The sequence below is a fragment of the Pseudophryne corroboree genome, chromosome 2 (genome assembly GCF_028390025.1).
Source record: "Pseudophryne corroboree isolate aPseCor3 chromosome 2, aPseCor3.hap2, whole genome shotgun sequence".
In the NCBI taxonomy this organism is placed as follows: Eukaryota; Metazoa; Chordata; class Amphibia; order Anura; family Myobatrachidae; genus Pseudophryne; species Pseudophryne corroboree.
The window spans coordinates 758,086,545-758,092,544 of NC_086445.1; positions in this window are offsets into that span (position 1 = coordinate 758,086,545).

Below are 6,000 nucleotides of genomic sequence, written 5' to 3' on the forward strand. Positions count from 1 at the left end.
ACTGAAGCAAGAGGTGGAATTCAACAATCTACATGCTTCAGAGGATGGAGGAGCAGCAAAAGGTCATTTAAGCTTATGCATCCACCTATGATATAGGTAAAGGAGGGGGAATGCAACTGACTCAAGTGCAGTGGAGAATGATTTCCATCCTGTGCAACGTTCTCCAACCCTTTGAACTTGCCACACGTGAAGTCAGTGCAGACACTGCCAGTTTGAGTCAGGTCATTACCCTCATCAGGCTTTTGCAGAAGCAGCTGGAGATATTGAAGGAGGAGCTAAGATGGAGCGATTCCGCAAAGTATGTGGGACTTGTGGATGGAGCCCTTCAATCGCTTTGCCAGGATTCAAAGGTGGTCAATATGTTGAAATCAGAGCACTACATTTTGGCCACCATGCTCGATCCTAGGTTTAAAGAATACGTTGTATCTCTCTTTCCAGCAGACACAAGTGTGCGGAGGTGCAAAGACCTGTTGGTGAGTAAATTGTCAACTCAAGTGGACCGTGACTCGTCAACAGCTCATCCTTCAATTTCTCCCGCCACTGGAGCTACAAGGAAAAGGCTAAGATTTCCTAGCCCACCCACTGGTGGTGATGCAGGGCAGTCAGGAGCGAAAGCTTACATCTGGTCTGGACTGAAGGACCTGCCAAGGATTACTAACATGTCTACTGTCACTGCATATGATTCTCTCACCATTGAAAGAATGGTGGAGGATTATATGAGTGACAGCATCCAAGTAGGCATATCAGACAGTCCGTATGTATACTGGCAGGAAAAAGAGGCAATTTGGATGCCCTTGCACAAACTGGCTTTATTTTACCTAAGTTGCCTCCCCTCCAGTGTGTACTCTGAAAGAGTGTTTAGTGCAGCCGGTAAGCTTGTCAGTGATCGGCATAGGAGGTTACTTCCACAAAATGTGGAGAATATGATGTTCATCAAAATGAATTATAAATTCCTCCGAGAAGACCTTTACCAGCAATTGCCTCCAGAAAGTACACAGGGACCTGTGATGGTGGATTCCATTGGGGACGAATTAATACTCTTTGAAGAGGAGGATGTACACAGTGAACAGGGTGAGGAATTGGAGGACGAGGATGAGGTCGACATCTTGCCTCTGTAGAGCCAGTTTGTGCAAGGAGAGATTGATTGCTTCTTTTTTGGTGGGGGCCCAAACAAACCAGTCATTTTAGACACAGTCGTGTGGCAGACCCTGCACTGAAATGATTGGGTTGTTAAAGTGTGCATGTCCTGTTTATACAACATAAGGGTGGGAGGTCCCATGGACGATTCCATCTTGCACCTCTTTTTCTTCTTTGCATCATGTGCTGTTTGGGGACTAGTTTTTTTATGTGCCATCCTGTCTGTAACTGCAGTGCCACTCCTAGATGGGCCAGGTGTTTGTGCCGCACACTTGTGTCGCTTAGCTTAGTCATCCAGCTACCTCATTGCACTTCTTTTTCTTCTTTGCATGATGTGCTGTTTGGGGCCTATTTTTTAAATCTGCACTCCTGTCTGACACTGAAGTATCACTCCTAGATGGGCCAGGTGTTTGTATTGTCCACTTGTGTCACTTAGCTTAGTCATCCAGCAACCTTGGTGCAACCTTTTTGCCTAAAAACAATATTGTGAGGTGTGAGGTGTTCAGAATAGACTGGAAATAAGTGGAAATGATTGTTATTGAGGTTAATAATACAGTAGGAGCAAAATTACCCCCAAATTCTGTGACTTTAGCTGTTTTTGTTTTTTTTTTAAATCATCCTGATCTAAAACCAAAACCAAAACATGAAAGGGTGGTTTTGACAAAACCAAGCCAAAATCAAAACACAAAACTGGAAATAGAACCAAAACCAAAACACAAAAAGTGCCAGCCACACATCTCTACTTTTTATGGAATCATATTGTTTATCAAACTGCAGTGCCACTCTGTTTACTAGATGTGCCCAGGGGCAAATGCAGGATTTATAAGGGGGAGTTTCCGTGTTTGTGTGTTGCTATATTGTTGCTGCATATAGCAGCATTTCATAGCAGCACTGCGATGCATATGCATCACGGTATGCCACGCTCAGTCGCAGATAATGGATAGAGGAAACAAACCACGTTATGAATGATGCAATGTGGCCACAATATAGGACACATCTATATACAGTACATACACATGTATACACTGTATGTGTGTATAGTTAGATATATATACAGTATACCTGCCCCTACATCCCGCCCCCTCACAATCCCAACGGTCGGCATGCCGACCAACAGGGACTATTCTTATTCTTGGGTGTCCATGACACCCATAGAGTGGGAATAGTACCCGTTGCGACCTCAGGTCGCCACGAGCCTGCAGCGTGGTGAGCCACAAGGGTCTTGTTGTACTCACCCTCCTTTGCCGGCATTCCGCTTCTGGGATGCCGGCACCGGTATGCTGACTGGTGGTCTCCTGGCTGCCAATCACGCAATACACACCCATACTATGAACCCTATGTGAGAGCACCCAGCTAATATATATATATATATATATATATATATAGTCCCAAGAAAAAGAAACCAGCACCTCCAAATTACTGCATAATAAAATCTTTATCAAAAGTAAGATCTTAAAAACACCAGAGGCAAGAAACATTGGATGAAGCACATGGGGTGTCAAAAAAACTGCATAATATCATATCACCATTTCAAAGTGGTAAGTAGTGCAAGCCTCCAGCGACAGACATGTGGGTCGACAGCTGTTTCGGTGCTCAGAGGCACCTTCCTCATGGACAGTCAACCTGTTGTGCAAGTGTGTCTCTTATACCCGCCAGAAACGAGTGAAATATGCTCACCTAATTGAAGACAGGGCGCAGCTGTGTCCATCCAGCATCATCACCGCCGCGCCCGTCACCGGAAGTGACACTCGTCAACATCCGGCCGGATCCTGCAGGAGGATAACGTGCTGGAGAAACGCCGTGTCCACAACCGGAAGTGACGCTTGTCAACATCCGGCCAGGTCTAGCAGCAGTGTAACACGGCCGGAGAGCCGGTCATGTGACCCAACACTCCACTAAACTGGCAATGTAGGTTCCATGACTCCGCCCCCATTTCAGCCATGTAACCGCCCAGACAACATAATACGTTACCATGACAGCAAAAAACATGGTATATAGTAATGGGCAATGTTATAATAAATAATTAATTAATTAATTAATGCCCCAGAGCAACTAGATTACAATACTCTATGTACTGGCAGATATGTTAGACACACCCAAACATACTAAACAAAAAAGTGATAAAACAGAACCAAAAAACCAGGATAGGACCAAAATAACTCAATCAGGCTATGTAGAGTCTCTAACAAAGTATTTTACCCTACAGAAAGCAACCAAATCCTTGACTTTCATTGAGTCCATTCGGTGCAACCGAATTAAGTCGAGCTATCCAATGGGCTTCACGCTGGAGTAAAATGCGTCCACGATCACCCCCTCGTCTCAGTGGGGGGACACAATCTATTGGCATGCAGCGGAAATCTTTAATAGTGTGTCCACTCATCACAAAGTGTTTAGCCACTGGTGGTGTATTCACATCCAGTGTAACATAGGCTTTTTTTATAGAGGAACGATGCATTGAGATTCTCTCCTTCAATGTCCTAATCGTTTTCCCAACATAAAGTAGACGGCAGGGACAGGATATAAGATATACAACATACCGGCTGTTGCAATCCAGATGATGCTTTATTTTGAATCTCTTGCCATTCTGATAATCAAAAAAAGAATCTCCTAGCGTCAGGAAACTGCAGTTTGCACACCCATGGCATTTGAAAACACCCAACTTGGGTTGTAGCCAACATTTAGATCTGATCGGACCAATATCTGATGGCGCTATAATATCTTTAATGTTCTTACTCCTCTTATAGCAAAAGAGTGGAACATTTTTGCATAGTGTTCCTATAGTCGCATCAGCCTGAATGATGTGCCAATGTTTGAGTATGACATCACGAATATGTCTTGAGGCTATAGAATAAGTAGAGGAGAAAATCATTCGATCAGTTGTGGCATCCTTCTTTCTAGATTCCAAAGCATCCTCCTGTTTGGTATTCATACATGTTGCAATAGCATCATTAATTTCACTTTGTGCATATCCCCTTTGTGCAAAGCGTGTGCCCATTTCTTCCAGTGCCCGTGGTAGCTATATATATATATATATATATACTAGCTGGAGTGCCTGGCATTGCCCGGGATTTTAAGAATGTTTGTTTACAAAAATTAATTAAAATATTAAACCCACAGTATAAATAACATAGTATAAAAAAGCATGTAAAGTGTTATACACATCAATAAAATGAAAAGCCAGTGTGCTGCTGGGGGACTGTGCTACTTCCACTATATAACTCTCTGTGTGGGTTTGTGCTACCTCCATTCCCCTCCTCACATCATGTCACTGCCCTTGTCACATGCAGCCCTGTCATCACTGACATATCATGCATATCCTGATTTAGTCTGTGCTGCTGGCCCTCCCCTACGGGTGCTAGTGGTGTGTTACCCCCACAGTATTTGTTCCCAAAGTGTAAGTAATATGTGTAGCAAGTTTGGTGTAAATTGCTCCAGGCATTACAGAGTTATGCTGTCTGCTGAAAAACTCTGTGCTGCTGCCTCAACCTTTAGGGGTATCTTACCACAGTGTTTGTTCTCAGCTTGTAAGTCATATGTGTACCAAGTTTGGTGTAAATTGCTCCAGGCCTTCCACAGTTTTTCTGTATGCTGACATACTCTGTGCTGCTGTCCCACCCCTAGGGGTGCTAGGGGTGTCTGACCCCCACATTGTTTGTTTCCCAAATATATGTCATATGTGTACCCAGTTTGTTGTAAATTGCTCTAGCCATTCGGGAGCTATGATGTCTCCTGAAATACTCTGTGCCACTGTCCAGCCCCTAGGGGTGCTAGGGGTGTCTAACCCCCACAGAGTTTGTTCCTAGATTGTAAGTGAGATGTGTACCATGTTTGGTGTAAATTGCTCCAGGCCTTCCACAGTTTTGCTGCCTCCTGGAATACTCTGTGCTTCTGTCCCACCCCTAGGGGTGCTAGGTGTGTCTAAACCCCACAGAGTTTGTTCCCAGATTGTAAGTGAGATGTGTACCATGTTTGGTGTAAATTGCTCCAGGCCTTCCACAGTTTTGCTGTCTGCTGACATACTCTGTGCTGCTGTCCCACCTTAGGGGTGCTAGGGGTGTCTGACCCCTATAGTATTTGTTTCCAGAGTGTAAGTCATATGTTTACCAATTTTGTTGTAAATTGCTGCAGGCATTCCAGAGTTATGCTGTCTGCTGAAATACTCAGTGCTGCTGCATCACCCCTAATAGTGCTAGGGGTGTCATCCTCCCACAGTGTTTGTTGTCAGATTGTAAGGCATATGTGTACCAATTTTTTAGTACATTGCTCCAGAAATTCCGGAGTTATGCTGTCTCCTGATATACTCTGTGCTGCTGTCTGCCCACCTAGGTGTGCTAGGGATTTCAAATAGTTTTAGTTGCATCCGCCATGTTTTAATATGCTTGTATGTGAAATTTCACAATCTTCGCTAGTAAACACAGCCTTTTTTCCCCCCTGATGTTTAACTAAAAACCACATTTTTTTAATAAGTCCTCATAGTGCTGCCTGGTTCTTATGTATTGGGAGTGGGCCAGCACTAACCCCTCTCTAAGGGACCACACTGACTGTGTGTGTGTAGATAGATAGATAGATAGATAGATAGATAGATAGATAGATAGATAGATAGATAGATAGATAGATAGATAGATAGATAGATAGATAGAAGAAAAAGAAAGTTCTCAAGGGAGCTACACCACCTTTTACAATTCAAATAGATCAATAAAGATAATTTTATTATCAAATTTGACAATGGATTTATTTTTTAAAACAAAGTCAAAAGAATCTAAAATTTTGATACCTATAAGATATATTGCAGGATCACATACATCAATTTTGCTAACAGTTGTAATACGTCTGACCAATTTTTTTCTCTGGTTATGTCTATTG